Source organism: Rattus norvegicus, chromosome 4, assembly GCF_021556685.1.
Source record: "Rattus norvegicus strain SHRSP/BbbUtx chromosome 4, alternate assembly SHRSP_T2T, whole genome shotgun sequence".
Taxonomy (NCBI): Eukaryota; Metazoa; Chordata; class Mammalia; order Rodentia; family Muridae; genus Rattus; species Rattus norvegicus.
In genome coordinates, this window is record NC_141537.1 from 137,939,450 (window position 1) to 137,962,991 (window position 23,542).

A 23,542-nucleotide genomic window follows, 5' to 3' on the forward strand; every position below is an offset into this window, starting at 1 on the left:
TTTTGATCTTAGCCATTCTCACTGGTGTGAGGTGAAATCTCAGGGTTGTTTTGATTTGCATTTCCCTTATGACTAAAGATGTTGAACATTTCTTTAGGTGTTTCTCAGCCATTCGGAATTCCTCAGCTGTGAATTCTTTGTTTAGTTCTGAACCCCATTTTTTTCCGGAGCTGGGAACCGAACCCAGGGCCTTGCGCTTGCTAGGCAAGCGCTCTACCACTGAGCTAAATCCACAACCCCTCTGAACCCCATTTTTTAGTAGGATTATTTGACTGCCTGTGGTCTAACTTCTTGAGTTCTTTGTATATTTTGGATATAAGGCCTCTATCTGTTGTAGGATTGGTAAAGATCTTTTCCCAATCTGTTGGTTGCCATTTTGTCCTAGCCACAGTGTCCTTTTCCTTACAGAAGCTTTGCAGTTTTATGAGATCCCATTTGTCGATTCTTGATCTTAGAGCATAAGCCATTGGTGTTTTGTTCATGAAATTTTTTCCAGTGCCCATGTGTTCCAGATGATGCCCTAGTTTTTCTTCTATTAGTTTGAGTGTATTTGGTTTGATGTGGAGGTCCTTGATCCACTTGGACTTAAGCTTTGTACAGGGTGATAAGCATGGATCGATCTGCATTCTTCTACATGTTGACCTCCAGTTGAACCAGCACCATTTGCTGAAAATGCTATCTTTTTTCCATTGGATGGTTTTGGCTCCTTTGTCAAAAATCAAGTGACCATAGGTGTGTGGGTTCATTTCTGGGTCTTCAATTCTATTCCATTGGTCTATCTGTCTGTCTCTGTACCAATACCATGCAGTTTTTATCACTATTGCTCTGTAATATTGCTGGAGTTCAGGGATAATGATTCCCCCTGAAGTCCTTTTATTGTTGAGAATAGTTTTAGCTATCCTGGGTTTTTTGTTATTCCAGATGAATTTGCAAATTGTTCTGTCTAACTCTTTGAAGAATTGGATTAGTATTTTGATGGGGATTGCATTGAATCTGTAGATTGCTTTTGGTAAAATGGACATTTTTACTATATTATTCCTGCCAATCCATGAGCATGGGAGATCTTTCCATCTTCTGAGGTCTTCTTTAATTTTTTTCTTCAGTGTCTTGAAGTTCTTATTGTACACATCTTTTACTTGCTTGACTAAAGTCACACCGAGGTACTTTATATTATTTGGGTCTATTATGAAGGGTATCGTTCCCCTAATTTCTTTCTCGGCTTGTTTCTCTTTTGTGTAGAGGAAGGCTACTGATTTATTTGAGTTAATTTTATACCCAGGCACTTTGCTGAAGTTGTTTATCAGCTTTAGTAGTTCTCTGGTGGAACTTTTGGGATCACTTATATAAACTATCATATCATCTGCAAATAGTGATATTTTGACTTCTTCTTTTCAAATCTTTATCCCCTTGATTTCCTTTTGTTGTCTGATTGCTCTGGCTAGAACTTCAAGAAGCAATTAAGTAGGGAGAGAGTTGGCAGCCTTGTTTAGTCTCTGATTTTAGTGGGATTACTTCAAGATTCTCTCCATTTAGTTTAATGTTAGCAACTGGTTTGTTGTATATGGCTTTTACTATGTTTAGGTATGGGCCTTGAATTCCTATTCTTTCCAGGACTTTTATCATGAAGGGGTGTTGAATTTTGTCAAATGCTTTCTCAGCATCTAATGAAATGATCATGTGGTTTTGTTCTTTCAGTTTGTTAATATAATGGATCACGTTGATGGTTTTCCATATATTAAACCATCCCTGCATGCCTGGGATGAAGCCTACTTGATCCTGGTGGATGATTGTTTTGATGTGCTCTTGGATTCGGTTTGCCAGAACGTTATTGAGTATTTTTGCATCAATATTCATAAGGGAAATTGGTCTGAAGTTCTCTTTCTTTGTTGGGTCTTTGTGTGGTTCAGTTATAAGAGTAATTGTGGCTTCATAGAAGGAATTCGGTAGTGTTCCATGTGTTTCAATTTTGTGGAATAGTTTGGATAATATTGGTATGAGGTCTTCTATGAATTTCTGATAGAATTCTGCACTTAACCCCTCTGGACCTGGGCTCTTTTTGTTTAGGAGACCTTTAATGACTGTTTCTATTTCCTTAAGAGTTATGGGGTTGTTAATTGGTTTATCTGTTCCTGATTTAACTTCGGTACCTGGTATCCGTCTAGGAAGTTGTCCATTTCCTGCAGATTTTCAAGTTTGTTGAATATAGGCTTTTATAGTAAGATCTGATGATTTTTTTGAATTTCCTCTGAATCTGTAGTTATGTCTCCCTTTTCATTTCTTATTTTGTTAATTTGGACACAATTAGTCTGGCTACGGGTTTATCTATCTTGTTGATTTTCTCAAAGAACCAACTTTTGGTTCTGTTGGTTCTTTCTATGGTCCTTTTTGTTTCTACTTGGTTGATTTCAGCTCTGAGTTTGATTATTTCCTGCCTTCTACTCCTCCTGGGTGTATTTGCTTCTTTTTGTTGTAGAGCTTTTAGGTGTGCTGTCAAGCTGCTGACATATGCTCTCTCCTGTTTCTTTCTGCAGGCAATCAGAGCTATGAGTTTTCCTTTTAGCACAGCTTTCATTGTGTCTCATAAGTTTGGGTATGTTGTACCTTCATTTTCATTAAATTCTAAGAAGTCTTTAATTTCTCTCTTTATTTCTTCCTTGACCATGTTATCGTTGAGTAGAGCATTATTCGACTTCCACGTATATGTGGGCATTCTTCCCCTATTGTTATTTAAGTCCAGCTTTAGGCCGTGGTGGTCTGATAGCACACATGAGATTATTTCTATCTTTCTGTACCTGTTGAGGCCCGTTTTTTGAGCAATTATATGATCAATTTTGGAGAAAGCACCATGAGGAGCTGAGAAGAAGGTATATCCTTTTGCTTTAGGATAGAATGTTCTATAAATATCTGTTAAGTCCATTTGGTTCATGACTTCTCCTAGTCTGTCTATGTCTCTTTAATTTCTGTTTCCATGATCTGTCCATTGATGTGAGTGGGGTGTTGAAATCTCCTACTATTATTGTGTGAGGTGCAATGTGTGTTTTGAGCTTTAGTCAGGTTTCTTTTACTTATGTAGGTGCCCTTGTATTTGGGGCATAGATATTTAGGATTGAGAGTTCATCTTGGTGGATTTTTCCTTTGATGAATATGAAGTGTCCTTCCTTATCTTTTTTGATGACTTTTAGTTGAAAATTGATTTTATTTGATATTAGAATGGCTACTCCAGCTTGCTTCTTCTGACCATTTGCTTGGAAAGTTGTTTTCCAGCCTTTCACTCTGAGGTAGTGTCTGTCTTTGTCTCTGAGGTGTGTTTCCTGTAGGCAGCAGAATGCAGGGTCCACGTTGCGTATCCAGTTTGTTAATCTATGTCTTTTTTTGGGGAGTTGAGGCCATTGATGTTGAGAGATATTAAGGAATAGTGGTTATTGCTTACTGTTATATTCATATTTGCATGTGAGGTTATGTTTGTGTGCTTTTCTTCTCTTTGTATTGTTGCCAAGACGATTAGTTTCTTGCTTTTTCTAGGGTTAACTTGCCTCCTTATGTTGGGCTTTACCATTTATTATCCTTTGTAGCACTGGATTTGTAGAAAGATATTGTGTAAATTTGGTTTTGTCATGGAATATCTTGGTTTCTCCATCTATGTTAATTGAGAGTTTTGCAGGATACAGTAACCTGGGCTGGCATTTGTGTTCTCTTAGGATCTATATGACATTTGTCCAGGATATTCTGGCTTTCATAGACTCTGGCAAAAAATCCGGTGTGATTCTGATAGGTCTGCCTTTATATGTTACTTGTCCTTTTTCCCTTACTGCTTTTAATATTCTTTCTTTATTTTTTGCATTTGGTGTTTTGACTATTATGTGACGGGAGGTGTTTCTTTTCTGGTCCAATCTATTTGGAGTTCTGTAGGCTTCTTGTATGCCTATGGGTATCTCTTTTTATAGGTTTGGGGAGTTTTCTTCTATGAGTTTGTTGAAGATATTTACTGGTCCTTTGAGCTGGGAGTCTTTACTCTCTTCTATACCTATTATCCTTAGGTTTGATCTTCTCATTGAGTCCTTGATTTCCTGTATGTTTTGGACCAGTAGCTTTTTCTGCTTTTCATTATCTTTGACTGTTGAGTCGATGATTTCTATGGAATCTTCTGCTCCTGAGATTCTCTCTTCTATCTCTTGTATTCTGTTGGTGATGCTTGTATCTATGGCTCCTTGTCTCTTCTTTTGGTTTTCTATACCCAGTGTTGTTTCCATGTGTTCTTTTTGATTGCTTCTATTTCCATTTTTAATTCCTTCAATTGTTTGATTGTGTTTTCCTGGAATTCTTTCAGGGATTTTTGTGATTCCTCTCTACAGGCTTCTACTTGTTTATTTATATTTTCCTTGAATTCTTTCAGGGATTTTTGTGATTCCTCTCTATAGGCTTCTACTTGCTTATTTATGTTTTCCTGGAAGTCTTTCAGGGATTTTTGTGATTCCTCTCTATAGGCTTCTACTTGCTTATTTATGCTTTCCTGTGTTTCTCTAAGGGAGTTCTTCATGTCTTTCTTGAAGTCCTCCAGCATCATGATCAAATATGATTTTGAAACTAGATCTTGCTTTTCTGGTGTGTTTGGATATTCTGTGTTTGCTTTGGTGGGTTAATTGGGCTCCGATGATGCAATGTGGTCTTGGTTTCTGTTGCTTCGGTACCTGCGCTTACCTCTCGCCATCAGATTATCTATAGTGTTATTTTGTTCTGGTATTTCTGACAGTGGCTAGACTGTCCTATAAGCCTGTGTGTCAGGAGTGCTGTAGACCTGTTTTCCTGTTTTCTTTCAGCCAGTTATGGGAACAGAGTGTTCTGCTTTTGGGCCTGTAGTTTTTCCTCTCTACAGGTCTTCAGCTGTTCCTGTGGGCCTGTGTCTTGAGTTCACCAGGCAGGTTGCTTGGAGCTGGAAGGTTTGTCTTACCTGTGGTCCCGAGGCTCAAATTTGCTTGTGGGGTGTTGCTTATGAGCTCTCCTCGGTGGCAGCAACCAGGAAGATCTGCACCGCCCTTTCCTGGAGCTTCCGTGTACCAGGGTTCCAGATGGCGTTTGGTGTTTTCCTCAGGAGTCAGAGATGTGGGCTGAGTGTAGTCTCCTCTGGTTTCCCAGTCGTGTCTGCCTCTCTGAAGGCCCTGCTCTCCCTCCCATGGGATTTGGGTGCAGAGAACTGTTTATCAGGTCGGTCCCTTCAGGTTCTGGTGCTGTCTCAGATGCAGCGGAGTTCCTCCTCCTGTGCCCTTATCCAAGGGAACCCAGAGGCCGTATACACTTTCCTCTTGGGCCAGGGATGTGGGCAGGGTTGGGCAGTGTTGGTGGTCTCTTCTGCTCTGCAGCCTCAGGAGTGCCCACCTGTCCTGGCGGTGAGCTCTCTCTCCCACAGTGTTTGGGAGCTCGAAATTGGAATCCTATCTTTTTCTATTGACATTTTTCAGCAAGGACATCAAAGGCTTGGGAATTTGTTCATCCCAAAAATATCATGGCTCCCAGAGAATACGATGCCATCTTTAGGCCTCTGACACATACATGCTGCCAAACAAACTCATACAGGCACACAACTGTCTATATATAAAAATTACAAAACTATACCGTGCCAAAAAGAATGGTTCATAGCATTGCTTATTTTACAGCTTTGGTGTACAGCCCATAATTTCTCGATCAGAATGCTGCACATTAGATTATTTTCAACACTGTTTGCAACAAGGCTTATGTATCATCAGGATATGCGTGCCTTTCCCTGCCTCATAACTTCGACAGTGGTGGCCACTTGTCTTGTGAAGATTAAAAGAAAGACACAAGAAAGGTTTATCTTGTTCTGTGCAGTTAGGCTCAGAAATTTGCATGTCGGATAATGTTTTCCCTGAAACCTGCAAGTACAACTGAAGGAGTAGAGGGAACCCAGATGACATACCAATCCAACAACAGAATGCATGCTTATCACTAAGTACTTTTGGGACTATCTTGTTTGTTATGCAATAGCTGATTTAGACATAGATTCAATGTGTAGATTTACAAGGAATACAGCCAAAAGCAAAGTCCAGTATCTTAGAATATCCATTTAAATGAAGCCTTCTTAGATATTTGGATGCAGCATAAATGGCTAGTGATAGTTAAGGCTAATGTGTAAATTGTTTAACATAAATACAGAGTGACGTATTGAAAAACTGCATGGGTAAATAGCGTCAACAGAAACCATGATCAGGATAGCACTGGAGCTTTTCCTTACTTGGCACACCCAGTCTGATTACCTCCCTTTAATTGCAGAAGAGGCTAAGCCCTGTGTTTGACATGTGTTTCCCTGTACATGTTTAAGCCACTTTACATGATCTGTAGACCGGCAAATTCTGAAATAAAGGACGCTAACTAGATTTGTCCCCAAATTAGTACATGAGAGCATGTAGAGATTTCTGTGAAGCCTGTGCCTAATCATTAAAACCTAGAAGTGTGATCTTCTTTTCAGCACCATAAAGCATCGAAAACCATTTTTAACGTGATGCTATAATTCATAATCAGTAAAAAATTTCCAAGTGCGTTGGAAGCTAAAATATGCTTTCAGAAATGAAATTGGTACTCTGTTGCCATTAATGAGTGCTTTGAAAGAACTAGGGAGATACTTCTCCTCATTTTCAATAATTCTTCTTGTTCATTACAGCATTTGAAAGGGGTAGAGGGTGGGAAGTAAAAATACCATTTTGAAGGCAAAAATTTTTAACTAGCAACAGATGGTGAGACTGTAAAGAAACCGCTCCTCACATGAAACTTATGGAAATTGGTCTCTTTCTGTTCCAGTCACACATCATTTAGCTGGAGAATCAGGGGTCAGGGCAGTACTTGCCATATGCTAACCCCAGTATATCTACCTCTTGCTGGTATAGATGCTACATTTCAAGGAATTCGATTTGAGCCAAAGCATGCTGTAACTTTTATAATAACAAGCCACGGCCTTTGCTGACATTTTACCACTGCCCAATAATGAATTCTCTGGAGGACTGGAAGCTGCTTCCATGCATATATATATATATATACACTTAAATTCTCTCTGTAGCAACAAAGGGAAAAAAAACCTTAGATTCCTATATACAGTTGAGTCTTCCTCTCTGAAGACAAAGAAATTGGGGTGTGGTTTATGTGACTGTGGGTGAGTATGCATACTTGCATATGAGTGAATGTACATGTGTTTATGTGCATCTGTGTGTCCACATGTGTATGTTGGAGTGGAGTGAAGGAAATTCCATGGAGAAATATTTATGTTGGATATTTACAGGCAATTCCAATATGGTTATCTTGAAACCATTTCTATAAATCCTCAAATGTGCTTCCTTTCAAATGGAAGAGTCTAATTTGTTTCATCTTTCAGGTTTTGAACTTTTAACTAGCTACATATGAAAAGAATGTAGTAGAAGTGAGGGCCTGTGTCCTTCAAGAACAGATCTTAACTTCTATCTAGTTCTCTCTTTTATTGTTTACTTTGGAAACGAGGGACACCATGTTCAAAGGAATCAAGTAGCCCATAGGGAGGTCTGTGTAGAGGAACTATGACCTTTCGTCACTCGGTTTGGCTTGTTGTCTATGAATACGTATCTGCTAGGAGCTGATCCTTTTGCCTTCACAAAGGTCAGTTCCACTGAGCACATAATTGAACACTCTGAGCCAGAAGTTCCAAGATAGGTCATGCCCAAATCTCAGCTCACTTCTATTGTATGAGATCATAGTGGTCTCATGATTTTAAGTTGCTAAGCCCTGAGGTTGCAGTTACTCTTCAATAAATAATGAATCAGGCAAGTTCTGTTCATTTTCTCATTTTCACCATAACAGTAAGAGAGAAACCATTATTGTATATATGTATGAGAGGTATTTTAATATGAATTTCAAAAACTAAAACTTAGAGAGCTTAAGGAATTGTGATACTGCGCTGATATTGGTAAGAGTGGAATTCACTCACAAGCAACAGGAGACCCAGCATAAAAGCAATAAGACAGATAAGTAATTCTACAAAACAGAATATGATATATTAGAAAACTAAAGGCTAGTTATGTTGCTCATATAATGTTCATGGGTCCTGATGCTATTTTGTTTCTAATTGTCAAAGGCTAGAAGAGTCCATCATGTTCCAAGGAGACAGAATTAAATGTACTTCTGAAGCACATAATGTGGGTGATGAGAACTGAATTCAGGTCCTTCGATCTCTCAAATTTATACTTTATTATGAAGAAGCAATTGCAAGCATCAACTACATAAATACATGGAGCTAACATAATGGGTAAACTTAAATTCAGAATGTTAATCTTTGACTTAACAGATCGTTAATATCAACAAATCAGTTTCAAGAAAATTACCTAAGATAATGCTAATAAATTTAAGAATGTCTTTGTAAAGCCTATGGACATCAATCTCACAATAGCAACTGAAGCCATCATTTAAGTCTTTCAGATTACATTAAATACAGCAATAATAAGTAATAAACACAAAGTATTACAAAGAAAACTTTTATTGGACCTCAGAATGTGTGGGGTTTTATGAAACACTTTGTTGGCCTCAATGGTTTGCCGATTGGAAATTTCTTAAATAATTAATTATAATAATAGTTTCAATTGGTAATAATAACAATAATACAATAGACTGAATTAATCTCCAAAATTGATATATAAAAGAATGAAAATAAGGTATATTGGGATGGGATTATAGTTGAAGACAAAGTATTTAAAGTGGTTTAAATTTATTTACTTGAGGTCCCTGGTCAGAATATAGTTCAAGATGAGCTTGTCCTTATAAGAACAGGGATCTAGGACAAAATTTTATACATGGGAAAAGAATATTAGCATGTAGAGGCTAAGTGAAGGGCATTCAGGAAGCAGCATTGATCTTTGTCTTTTAGGTCAAAGAAGTGTGATAAAATAAATTCCTGTAGTTTAGACCTTCCAAATTAGAATACTCTCTTATGGGAACCCAGAAAACTAAACCAAGAAGTGTCTCAACTAGGATAAGCACAAAAAGAGATTACGTCAGGTGACAAACGTGGGCTGACATCATTCTTCATAATGGTAAGTCCTGACTAAATTTAAATGTTATTGTTTTTATTTTTACCTCATTTTATTGCATGTGTATGTATATATGGTGTATGTGTATGTGTGTGGTATATATGTGTTTATCCATGTTCATATTTAGTTATAGGTATGAGTATGCTATGTCATATATGTAGAGTTCACAGGGCAACTTTGGATCTCAGTCCTAGCCTCCCACCTTGTTTAAGAAAGGATATTTTGTTCTTTCTCTATTGGAAAGGCCAGGCTTGCTAACCCTTAGGGAGCCTCCTGTCTCTGCCTCACATCTTTGAATAGCAGCTCTGGAATTACAGAAGTTTGCATTTTATGGTCATCCTTTATATGGCTTCTGGGGATTCAGGCCACCATTTCTATGAAGAGTGCTTTTACACACTGAATCATTTCACTAGCCCCTTACATTTTATTTTTGCATATGTTTAAATATATAATAAATAAAATTGTACATAATACAAGAAGTAAAATATTAATAGTACTTTATTCTTAGAATTAGTATTAGAAATGAATAGCAGAAAACTGTATTTAATGAAAACAGTAACATTACATACTTTGATGGGTTACCTTCTTGTTCATGAAATATTCTTATGACGGAAGAAGATTTAATTCTCACTTTACAACTGTCTGTTGCAAACTTACCATCAACAAATGACTTCTTTTTAAATGTTTTCACTAGTTTCTCTCTCATAGGACTTTGATTTACAGAATTAACAAAAGTAAAGTGGTTCTGACAGCTAATTTATTCTTTACTTTCCTAAAATGGAGACTATGTTCGTAACAATGCACAAGGAAGAAAATGTAGGGGACGGACTTTAAGCAACATGCTACTAAGAGAGACAGAGTGGGAGTAGCGTGTGGGAATGGGTTTTCAAGACAACCATAGTGATAGAGCAGATGGAGTATCGGCTGGTAAAGCAGTCGAAGGTACAGAGAAGGCTGATCAAGAAGACAAAGGGGCAATGGCCACTCTGTTTCTGGAAGGATTTTAATGCAGCACAATATTTTGTTTTGAGAAACTTCATGGTATTCTAAATGACTGAAAGACAACTATATTGTACCCATGCCCTGGCCAACGATATCACATATGTAGAAAATTCAATTGTTAGATTATAAGCAATATAGAATTGATCAACTGGAGTCTAAAAGAATGAGCCTAAATAAAATGCAAAAGTCAGTTTCGTCTTTCTAGGGAAGGGTAAGCAAGAACTTTATTTTAAGTTTCAAATTGTTACTATTTATTTATTTACTTATTTATTTGTTTGTTTGTTTAGGTGTCTGTGTTTGTATATGTATATGTGTTTGCCACTTGAGTGTATGTGCCTTCAGAGAGGCCAGAAGAGGTTGTGGGCTCCCCTGGAGTTCCAGACGGTTTTGCACCCCTGATGTGGATGCTAGGAGCCAAATTAAGTCCTCTGAAAGTGTAGCAGGCACTCTTAGCCATTGAGTCTTCTCTCTAGCCCCTCTACCAAACATTTTAAAACAAAATATATTTTCATATGATGAGAAAACTGGTACTTCTTTTATGAAAACTATCACTTTAAGTATGCCAAATATTTTTGTTACTAACACTAGCCAAGGGGACTTAAGGGTTAAATGTAGAGGATCTGGAACAATTAAACAGTGATAAAAAGATGTCTCTGATATACATCATTATTCTGAATGAATATTTAAGGTTTTTTAATTTTTAATTGACCAGAAAATTTTTTCTTTGTCCTTGTGCAAAAAAAAATGCCTTTATCAAATGGCTGTAAATGATTAAGTTCTCATCATTCATCTCACATTCTTTTCTATTATAGACAGATGGGTAATATGATAAACATTTATTCTTTATATCCCAAGTGCCTGTCACATCTCAATTCTGAGAGTCTGGGTATGAGTTCATCAGCACCAATGAAATGTCATTAATAGATTCACAGGGACTTTTGTTGTAATTAATCTTTCATCCTATTTGACACTTCAGAACATCTGATCTAGCTAATGTTCTCAACATTATTTCTATTTGAGTGTTCTCAAGAAACCTGAAAAACTAGTAGCAGAATGGAATTCATTTTCTTGTGGGTCTTCTATGTGTGATCCAATGGATCAAACCAGAAATTTCTCTTAAGGAACAAATTAGAAATTTAAGTAAGCACTGTGATTTATTCCAACATTCTTCTCCCATGTATTGATCAGCAAAAGGCTGGTATTGTATTTTTCTTCTAATCCATCAAAACTGCTATTTTCATCAACCCTTATTCAATTTCAGGTTAATTTCTTTTTTTCTGAATCATATAATATCTTGCTCACCAATATTACATACATCTTTCTAACTTCTTTTCCTCTGCACATTCCAGATAAGACATTTGTCTTAAAAAGTAAATCACCCAAGCATATATGTGTGCATTATAATTATATGTAAATATATATATACATATATATTCTATGTTATATTTAGAGCTCATTGAGTGTGTGGTTTCAAATAATTGATTAGAAAAAACCTGGTATTTCTTGTATGGTTGTGGTTTATTTCTATTTTTTTTATCCTGTCATTGCCACAGAGTGTTATCCCTAAAGACTGCCTGTTTGTTCATACTGAATTTTTTTTCCTCTAAGTAATGACAATATAGTCCTCTCGATTTTAAAGCCACTTTCCTGTCTCTTTATTCCACAACTCTATTTTGAAGCATGCTTCTCTACTTTCCCACCTACACACAATCTTTTGTATGGAAAGTGTCAAGACAGACACTGTGATTTTTCCTCTAACCTCCTTGACAGAAATAGTCGATTATGGTCACATCTTCTGATGAGTTTACCTCAAGGAATTTTTCTAAAGTTTATGTTGCTAAGTCATGATGAGTGGAATTCAGCAGGTGCCATGGCACTGGTAGTTTTTGTCATATCAAATGATGAGATGTTACTATCCCAAAGTATGAGACCAAATTATATACACTGTAGCATCTATCCAAGAAACAGAAAATATATGGTAGAATGAGCTCACACCAGTGGCTTTATATAAGTGAGGTTCTTTGTGCACCTAGCATACCTGTCTTGAGGGTGAAATATGCAGAATCTTTCCTAGGGGCTCACAAGAATTCCATAGTGCTAATGTTGGGCATACTGATTTGCCTCCCCCTGTACTCTTGCTAAAATCCCAATGAACTGAGAACCAGTTGAAGTACATTGTTAATGAGAGATTTTTAACTTAACCCAAGACCACTGTTGCCAAAATGTCAGTGAGGAAGTGACAGTTGCTTTCACCTTTGTGACACTGTTAAAAAGTTGGTTTTATGCAACTTTCCCTGATGAGGCTAAGGAGTGAAACCATAGTATCTTAGGATTACTCTTGTTATGATGAAATACTAGCACTAAAGCAACTTGGGGAAGACAGTTTATTTAGCTTATGTTTCTATGTGTAAATTATTGAGAGGAGTCAGGTTAAGAACTTAAACAGAGTCGGAACCTGGAGACCTGAGCTGATACAAAAGCCTTGGATGGATGCTGCTTGCCGGCTTGCTCATCATAGCAATGTGACTTTAGCCTGCATCAAGCTGAGATAAAATTAGCCAGCTCACAAACTGAAGGCATAGAAATTATATGTCTGTCCTCAGGTTTACCAAGCTCTATTATAAATATTTCTTATTAAATTGCATGGCAACTGCTAATATACTTATTAACCATACCTCAGTTTACAGCACAATGAATGCCACTGAAAAATCATTGAATAAATAAATATAATAAAGAACATAAAACTCTCTTACCCAGATAGAAGAGTTGGTAAAAGTTTAGTCAATAAGGTTGTAAGGCAGAATTTTCTATTTATTTTCCATTGTTTGAGCTCACATTTCTATGAAATGAAGCTATACTAAAATGATCATCCACCAATGCTCAGGTGGGTGCAAGCTTGCTCTGCTGTGCCTGATCAAAATTTGGCTGTGATATCCTATTTTAAGTGGCCTGAAGTGGCTGAAAAAGGGTAGGGAAACTCTATTTCTCCAAGACGATTTGAGCATTTCCTATGGAAGAGAGCCCACATATCACTTCTGGCCTTTCAAACAGCAGGCCAGCAAAGCCATGCTTTCCAAATCACACTGGAAAAGAAAGAGAATGAAGGGAAACATCAGATTGCTTGCACGATAGAGAAGGCACCAGTATACTCTCTATTCTGTCAGTCTACTTATGATAAAAGTATCTAAAATGCCAACATTTACCGAAGAAGGCCATGAGGATAGACTCTATGTTTGAGTCCATAGCAATAAAAAGAATCAGGAATACAGTTGATACACACACACTACCACTAGAGTAGTGTTTATCAAGATTACAGCATCACCTTGCAACAACTCTCACAGTAGTAACAATTTTGTTTGATGTTGTTTTGGAGACAGGATCCTCTAGGATAACTCAGTCTGACCTTGAACTCTTGATTCTCTGCTTCTGACTTGTACTAGAATTATAGGAGTTTCAAGTATGCCTCACAACGTCAGCTCAAAACATGTTTTATTGTCTCTCTCACATAAATCAAATTTGATATCACCTGAGACTTAAACTCACACAGAACATAACTGAATCACAAGAGAACCCATACTTTGTTTCTTTAGTAAAAGTAGAATATTAGGTCTTACTCTAAAATTTCCATTTATCAGTCCTTTGGCTGTAAGCTACTCATACCTCTCACCCATCAGTGAGTTTTCAGTTCTGGCTGACTGTCCACTGATGGTCAGATGACTGTTTTATATCATTTAAAGAAAATTAGGCATTCATATTTAGACATGTCTGTGAATTATAATTTACTTTGTTCTCCTTGTGTATAGATCCATAGTTCTATGCCCACCCAAAGGAAAATAAAAATTCATTACTGAATCATTTTTATTTATGGCAATTTTCTTTTGAATAGCTGACTCAGAGCACATATATATTATATATTATATATATAATACAAATGTGTGTGTGTGTGTGTGTGTGTGTGTGTGTGTGTGTGTGCCTGTGGAGGTGTGAGTTTTAGTAAAATCAGTAAAATTAAATCAGAGTGGAGAAAGTCAAAGAAATTAATTAGGAAAAAATTGATATATATATACATATATATATGTACATGTCATCTATTATCTATCCTCTCTCTCTCTCTCTCTCTCTCTCTCTCTCTCTCTCTCTCATAGTATATGTCGCCATTATAGCCATGTTCATCATCCCAGATGAAAAGTGGTTCATTAAAGAAGAATCAACTACTCAGTTCTTCAGGTCAAAGTATTGTTTATGCTGTTTGTAGTTGAATTGTGTGGTTAATTTTCTCGATCATTAACTGATATGTTCTGCAAATATCTGGTTATCATTGTATTGCTTTCTGCTGAGCAGATGAGATGGTCATTAGCATTACTGAACATGTTTTCACCTCTGTGTAATTTATTTTTGTCAAAGGGAAGATCAATTACATTTTGAAAATACCATTCACATTGTTAGAAACCGTCCAATCAATTCTAGCAGGGAAGATGTAGATTCATTATTTTATAATCTAGGTAGCAGCTCAGGTAATGATAAATGCTTTACTTGGAATGAAAACATGCATTTACTTTTTCCTAACCTACAAATTACTTGAACAACTCAATATTTTAGCTCGCCTCTAACATTAAAGAAGAGACTGATTTAAGGGGAATCTGTAAATTTATTCCTCTTGACTTTAAATGTGCTTTTATTACATGCATTCCAAAGAAAAATTATTATACAATCTAAAAATATATGCTGTAATCACAAAATAATGTGCTGAATGCATTTGTAACTGCAGTTTTGTAGAGTGTGAAACCTATAATTGCTCAATGTTTTTTACTCAAATTCCTTGCAAAAGCCACAGAGGTGCAAGAATGTCAAGGGTGCTTACTCTATCTAGATATGAAGATAGATGGGGAGGAAGAATGAATGAAGGCAGTGCTCATATTTCTCATTCCTAAACCCTGAATACTGAATAAAAGGTAGATTTTGGTTAGTGCTGGCATTATGGCTGCGGTCAATAGTGCCTCCTGCCAAATTCTAACCATCTGAATTGATCCCAAGAATCCCCATGCTCAGAGAGAACTGAACAAGTTGTTTTCTGAAAACCACTTGTATAACATAGCACGTATATGTGAAATAAATAAACATGTGGAAATAAAGGTATATTGAGTTGGCAAGAGGAAGAGATAATATATAGAAAAAGATATAGAATACATTGAATTCCAGATTTCCTCCTATTTAAAATGTACTTTCCATCAGTAAGACTTAAAAATGAAAGATTTTATGGTTGGAACTGTTTTTAGAAAATGATGTGCAGAAAGTGGAGAACTAGTTGATACTTAATACATTTTCTGACTGAATGAATTTTATAATATTTTATATTGTAATGTATTATGTGATCAGGGAATGGTGTCTTCTACTTTCTATACTAACAAACAACTCTGTGAAGTTACCTGGTGCTTTCATGTTCTGGTATTTATGTGTTTAATTAATAAGAGTTAGGAAACCATATTTGTGGGAGGACAGCATATGAAAAGTATCTGGTAGCAATCAATGGCCTCACTTGATTAGTGCCTGTTGACATTCCCATAGATCTTTCATAAATAAACCATTGGAGTATACAGAGCTTCTAATTTTTTTCCTGTTATTTCAACCAGTACAAAGAAGGCATATGGATTCTCATATATGCTTGGGGATGGTGGTATTATAGGTATTTAGAACTTAGGGTACAGACATGAGACAAAAATAATGAAAGGACTGGATTTTACTTAGCCTGGCATTCACCAACTAGTGGATGTCACAGTCTTTATGCTCTTCATTGTATGGATGAAAAAGTAAAAGCTATAGGAAGCCGGTGTTGTGATTGAGATGGAGACATGGAAATGGAAGAGAAAGAGAGACTGTGATTGCAAGATGGCTTGTTGAGAAGGAAAAGTCAGTCATGAGTGAAGAGTCAATGAGGTAAAAGGAAAGATATGATCCCTAAAGCATCGAGCACAAAGTCTATGCTTTGATCTGATTCTATTACTTATAATTACCTGAATGTGAGATTGATATAGAAATCAAATATATCCATTTATTTCATTTGGCCTTGAAATCATCGGTCCAAATACTTCGAACTTGTGGATATGTCTAAGAACTATATTAAAGTACTTGAGGATCTCTCTAATTTCTGGCAAAATTGTAGAGAAGGAAGTTATTTTATGATAAAACTTTACAAACGAAAGTGCAATGATACAAAAAGGCTGAGTAATTGATCAACCATGACTATTGTCTGAAAATTGGGAAAAATAAAACAAAAGCCTGCTAGTGTTCATTAAGCTTATCCTCTTAAATATAAATGATCCTGAGGGAAGAGGAGGAGTCAGTGTGGCATAGTTTTCTACCCCTTCATATGGAATTTGGAGCACATGAGAAAGATGAGGCAGTGCCTCAGTGATGTATGGCTCTGCAAGCCTCTCCCAGCAGCCATCGTCATCAGATTGAAAAGAGCCACATTGACTTTATGCTTGCAGATTCCCAAGACATCCAGTGAGATGGACATGAACCATTTTCATTCTGAAACTAGACACGTTCCACTATTACCATGTTTTCACATCACGTCATGATGGCATTTATGTCATCCTCTCAGAGATCTAATATTAGAAGGAAAAGAAATCCCTACTAACTGGGGAAGGGATGTAATTCAGTTATTATAATGATGCCTGCCTAGGATACAGGAAACTCTGGTTGGATGTCTCGCATCTCATAAAGCAGTCATGGCAGTGCACACCTATTATCCTAGTACTGAGGAGGTGGAAGATGCAAGAAGGGTCACTAAGAGCTCATCCTCTACTATGTAGGATTTGAAGCCAGTCTGGACTACATGGGAACCTGCCTGGAAAAAAGGAAGCAATAACAAGAATCTTACAAAATAAATATAGCTTAAAGCCACATTGAGACATTTCAGAGTACCCACATTTGAGCTGCAAATTTTAATCATCTGTGTCATTCAGCTCTGCCACAAAAGCATCCAGTTCTTAACTACTTTAAGAAACACTCTGGTGACCACTGAACGTGAACATGTTATTTGCTTGAAAGAGTTCTCCCTCTCAAGGGTGTTACCCCGGGCACACACAGGCAATAAAATAGATTGAAATCGAGACACTGGAAGTTAAGAAGTTCTACTCAGTTACTAATAGGCTGCTTTGCCATAGTAAATGTAGAGTCAAAGAATGATTCGTAGGACTGTAGGCTACTGACTGTGTCAAAACTGCGTTCTGCTCCGTGTGATTTGAGTCATTTGTAACAAAGATTATTGCATTTGTTGAAGGTTATTTGTAATTAGCTTCACTGATAACATTTGAAAAATAAAACTGCAGAAGAATGATTCAAAATACAATTAAAATGATATAAAATAAATTGATCTTGTTTCTTTCTAACATTTCATACACTCTCATATGAGTATCTTAAGTGTTCAGTGACTGTGACCTGGCATGCTTTCCAAATGTAAGATGTGTTAGGGAGCCAGTAGGGACAGTGGTGGGGGCCACTGCCTGAGCTAGGATCTTACTATGGGTCCAGGCTTGCCTCCTCCTGGCTCTGCCTTCTGCACATTGATCTCACAGTCAGATGCTGCTGCACATGTATCCAAATGCAAACTTAAAAACATCCTTTATTTCTTCAAATGTGTTAAGCTTTTGCATTTGAAATCTTTGATTTTTTTTTTCAATTTGATGGCCAAGAATGTATCCCAGGAAAACATTGAGAAGCAAAGCTTCCTCACCAGGCTTTGGGGTTAAGGAATAGCCTTTCTTTAGTCAACCCCTCTTTATTACTGGATAATAGAAGGAAGAAAGGAGACATCAAAGTAGAGTATCTCTGCCGATCAAGTTCCCACGACTTTTTGTTCCTATGTTAAAAGGAGACTTGAAACAGTAACGCTAAACCTAACCTTAAAAGTCCTAAGTCTGACTGTTAGTAAATGTGAGTGAGAAGTAGTTTATGGAGAGGAGTGTGGGAATCATATGATGCAGGCATGGATTTACATGGTTTACACAGGGCCATGGGTTATTTGCTTCTGTAGGTGCTGTAGTCCACAGTTGTTAGATTCCTTCCCTTCTCCCTTCTGGTGCTAATAAACCTGATGGAGAGAATATCCTGGGAGCCTGTGAATACAAGGCTTTGTGCTGGACAGACTGAGTCTAAGTTTTATCTTGAGGAAGTGAAAGAACTATGTCAGCACATTCATCTCATGCTAGTGTGAAACAGCGTGCTTCTCAGTAGTTCAATGTGCTCTGTGTACTCTTGAATTTTCCCTCAAAATTAGAGGCCAACGCAAAAAGAAGGCATGTAGTTCTTCCCAGCGAATGCGAAGATTAGACCGTGTGCAGGAGAGAAGGTTGAGTTTATCCAGTCTGTTTTCATGCTGAGCACTGCGCACCCTGCTCCAGAGCCCTTGAGCACTCTACAGACGGCACTGCTGAACTGGATCCGATAATAGATGCTGGCCCATGGGTATGTATTTACTTTCTTGTGGATGGCATTTTGCTCTCTTAACAAAGTATTTCCATAGGAGGATATCCCAGCCTTTACACAAATGTAAAGGGCAGGAATAGGGGTGTTTTTATAATAAGCATAATGTTGTTGAATGGGACGGCATCTGGCTGGAGCTAGGGAAAAGAGACCAGAAGATATAAAAGAGGATTAAAATGTAAGAGGCATGCAAAATTTTACATCGGTGTTTGACTCTGAGTACACATTTAAGGAATGTTGAGTAGCCAAGGCAGGTTTCTGGGTAGAATGTTATGAAAACTGATCAGAATGTCATGAGCTGCTTTTTCTTTTTTCTGCAGTATACCTATGATATCATAGGATAAAGTGGTTAAGGTTTCACCATAATTGTTCATAAAAATAATGCAGTTTGTTCTTCCTATATTTCACCCAAAAGAAGGAATACATTTTTATAACTTGAATACTGTCTAAAGATTTACAAACTTCCCCAAAAATTTATCTGCAGAAAAATTCTGCAGGCCCAAAGCAAATTCTTATAGGCCCAAAGATATTTGTTGCATTCATGTGCCTGAGTGAAACCTGTACATACAGTCATATCACACATGTACACATGCATTCTGTAAATTTTGCTAGGATAAAATACTTATGACCTTGATCTGTTTCTCAAAATTTTTTAAATGTCCGATTCAATCCAAATTGGGGCAAGTAATTTGAGGTGGCCTTGAAACTTCCTCCTTATCTCCATTTCTAGTTGTGTCACTGGAAATACAGAGTATTTTATCATCACTGTTGATGACACATTTGTAAGTTTATTCTTGCACCACTCACGATGATCTTGTTGATCTATAGTTTAAGTGGGCTTTCTTTGGTCTTTTTTTTTCCTTCGACACTTCCTTGTGCAATTTTAACTTTTATTTCCAATAGTGATAAAATATGTAGAGGTTTATAAATAGTATTCTGCAAGCTTTTTCTAAGTGAGCACTATTGAAAAGTCTGTGTTTCTAATAAAGGTAATGAAATAGGATATGTTGGATATGAATAAGAACTATAACATTAGCAGCAAACGATTGAACTGAGAACAGGGACCCCACTGGAGGAATTAGAGAAAGGATCGAAGGAGCTGAAGGGGCTTGCAACCCCATAAGAACAACAATACCAACCAAACAGAGCTCCCAGAGTCTAAACCACCACCCAAAGACTATACATGGACAGACCCATGGCTCCAACTGCATATGTAGCAGAGGATGGCCTTGAGAGGCAACAATGGGAGGAGAAGTCCTCTGTCCTGCCAAGGCTGGACCCACCCCCACTGTAGGGGAATGTTGGGGGGGTGGAAGGGGGTTCATGGAGAGGGGCACATCCTTATAGAAGAAGGGGAGGGGAATGGGATAGGGGGCTTATGTCTGGAGAACTGGAAAAGGGAATAACATTTGAAATATAAATAAAAAATATCCAATAAAAAATAGCAAAAAAGAACTATAGCATTATTTTGCTTAAAATTAGAAAGTTATTATGGAGAAAATAAAAACTACAGACTATTTTAGTTTTTCTTTCCTCCTTCCAAATATTCCTGTGCATTGTGAGGCCGTTTTAAGTGTTTTTATTTTTTCCCTTAAGTTGTTTGTATTTCTGGTGTATCTACATGATAAGTGCAATGTGTATGAATTGCTGTGTTACCAAAAGGCAAATTTTGGTATGCATCACAAAAAATACTGTTTGATTTATTATACCAAACATTCAGGGCTATGACTTGTAAAATGAAAGAATGGACAGAGTGTTTGAAATCCCAGGATGTAACAGAATTGTGTTATGAAAGTTATGGGTTAAGGAAAATTAAGCTTGTCAAGCCATTTCATGAAAGAATGCACAAAGGGAGAATTGGATGGGAGGCCACTTAGAAGATGTTAACATTACCTGCAGGGTCTAGCAAAGCAGACCTAATGAACATATTTATTCTTCTAAGACTATTTCACAAGAAGTATTGAGGAGGTCAGGTGACTCCTGGGCAGACTTACCTTGGGTTTTCACAGCACATTAAACTACAGCAGTGATAATGAATGGTAACAAATCCAGGCATAAATCTAACACGTGGGAAGTTTACATCTGGTGCGAAGAGTGACTTCCTATAAATAAGGACTTGCTGCCCTTGAACACTTTTAGGGTATGCTTGAGTCTGGTGTTAAAACTAGCAAAATTCATTGCCCGTTTCCCTTCGTGAGTGGAAAAATTTACAGTATCTCTCTTGGGCCTCTTGAGCTATGTGGAGACACACAAATCTCAGCGTTAGTGAGAGTTACACACGAACTTTATTAGTCTTACGGGAACCAGAGTCAGCTGCATGGCCTGGGCGATTTGCTCATTTTAGAAAAGTACATGGACTTTTGTATTTAGAATACTCTATATTACCTTAATTGTGACTCTCTTAACATACTTATAGCTTGATATAGAGGCATTTCTTTGCAGGTTTTATTACCTTAGCTGTGTTGCTTGGATTTGAAGGATGCAGTAATTAGAGCAAGTTGATGACCTTCCTCAGGGTCAACTTGAGAAACCAGCAGCAGCTTATGAAATACGTGGATTCCTCTATGGCAGTGACTGTCTCGATTACTTAGTTGCAGTAATGGTAAGTAATATAATTATTCACTTAAAAATAAAGAAATGTTTTCCAGAGGATTTTATACACCAATGTATTCAATTATAGCTACTCACATTGGTTACTTCATTACTGCAGGCAAGATGCCAGGAAGAAGCCAATAGATGTACAGCCATGAAAGGGCCTGTGGTCTCTTCTGGTCAGTCAGGTCATTTAAAAATTTTCTATGTATTCATCAGAAATGTGTTCATGTGTTCAAATGACATTGTCATTACTTGAGACAATCAACACAAGAATTATTCAGATATCTATCAGCAATAAAATGTTAAACTTTGCCAGAGTTGATTGTTTTTATTATAGTTATGATAGAGAGAAAATGGCAAGCATGTGACTGAACACAAAAAAGCCACTGTATTCGTTATTTCTTGTTCCTGTAAGAATAATACCAGACAAATGCATTTTTAAGGAAGAAAACATTTCTTTTGGCTCTCTTAGTTTGAAGGTTCATTTGTCATTTTAGGGAAGTCATAGAGACGGGATCGTCACTTGTCATGTCTCACCCTTAGTCAGGTAGCAGACAGATAAATTAATTCTGATGCTCAGTTCGTTTTCTCCTTTTAATCTAGTCCTGAGTCCTAGCTCAGAGGATGGAGCCATGCACATTTGTGCATGGATCTTCCCACATCAATTAACCTAGTCTTGCAACTCCTTCACAGATGTGCCAAGTGGCTGCTCTCCTAGGTGATTTTAGCATCTATCAAGTGCCAATCAATACCCAACATCATCTCATTAGGAGAAGAACACAGACACAGGAGTATAGACTGTATGATTTAATTTATGGCAAGTGAGACTACATGCCTGCCGTTGGAAGTCAAGAAAAATTAATAGGTGTAGGACTTCGGAGGGCTACTATGGAATCCTGTCATACTCTGTGTTTGGTTTATGAAACCTCATCATATATATAGGAAATCCTCACACACACACACACACACACACACATGCACACACACACACACGCACAAATTACTTTATTTATTTTTTTTGTATTTGCAACTGAGTTGAAAAACCAATTCATTTTACTGGGACTATATATAGCTCTATTGTAGAGTACTTGCCTGGTATGTTCGAGGCTCTTTATTAAATCTCTGGTACTGGAGGTATACAAACACATTATATTTTAGTTGAGCATATACAGATTGTGCAAATTAAATTGTTAAAAAAGGATTTTTTTCCAGTACATGTAACAGACTTGAAACAATGTGAAGACGTGAAGACATGACACAAGTTTCAAATAAGGATATTCATGAGAAACCAGCACAGAGGTGCAAGTTTATTTTGTGTAACAAATTTAGAAGACTTCTGAGAATTTGGAGAAAAAAATGGATAATTACAAAGAAGAAAATACTCTGCTAATTTGGACTGAACAAAGAAGTTTCAAACTGCTACATACGAAGTCTCCTTGGTTTTTGTTAGGTGATGAGAACTTTTGGAAAATTTTTTGGGGTGGAAAATTTTTGAAGTTGATTCTGGCATCATGGAAATTTGGTACCCAATAGAAGTTCAATAAATGTTTGTTAAATGAATAACAATGTGATGCCATAAACCAGATTTTGGACTCCACCAAAACAATAGTTGTCATGAATGGATTTGTTTTTCCAGAGTTGATCTCTTTTATTGCTGTTTAAATATAATGTCCTTTGAATAAGGGTCATATGATGCACTCGTATCATTAGGTGATCGCTTATATGCCACACATGATTGAAAATGTCTTGCTAGTAATCATTTGTCAACTTGACACAAATTAAAGTTCCTATGAGCATTTCTCTAAAGCATTTTCTTGATTACTGATTGGTTTCTGAATAAGCCCACTGTGAGCGAGGCCACCTTGCGTTGTTCAAGAAAGCAACTGAAGAAGCCATGAAAAACAAGACAGTAAGCAGTATTCCAGGATTTCTGTTTCAAATCTCTGCCTTGAATTCCTGCCCTGGGTTCCCTCAATGACTGGCCATAACCTGTAAACAAAATACAGCCTTCACTCTGCCCAGGCTGCTTTCAGTGGCTCTATCTCAGCAACAGAAAGCAGACTAAGATGTTGTTAAGAGGACAACTTCTGGGAACTGGTTCTTTCATGACACCATGGGTTCTAGGAAAAAATTCAGGTCATTGAGATTGTGCAGGACACATGTTTACCTGCTGAGCCATTTCAATGGTCCTAGATTAGAGGGTTAAAATTTAACTTTGGAAATCAGATTAGAATACCAGAGTGAACTAGATTGTGTAGCGCTTTTAATAATCCCCTGAAAATAGATTCTGTAGTGAAAGACAGACTGCCCTCAGGGCACCATTCTTGATTTTTTTTAATGTTGAATTGATTTGGTATAGTGCCCTTTGTGTGGTTTGGTTAGGTATTATTGATATCTAG

General features: G+C 37.1%; 1 long non-coding RNA gene across 2 annotated transcripts; it reads left to right on the forward strand.

The window, feature by feature from the left end:
- The first annotated feature begins 7,775 nt into the window (after window positions 1-7,775).
- Window positions 7,776-22,746, forward strand: LOC102549329 (uncharacterized). Of its 2 annotated transcripts, none has more exons than XR_015686108.1 (6): window positions 7,776-7,799; window positions 8,111-8,281; window positions 8,897-9,062; window positions 18,343-18,530; window positions 21,064-21,150; window positions 22,356-22,746. It is a non-coding gene; the product is annotated as an uncharacterized LOC102549329 (long non-coding RNA). The 2 variants fall into 2 exon arrangements; XR_015686107.1 differs by having other exon boundaries at window positions 20,991-21,150; window positions 22,356-22,742.
- The last annotated feature ends 796 nt before the right edge of the window (window positions 22,747-23,542 follow it).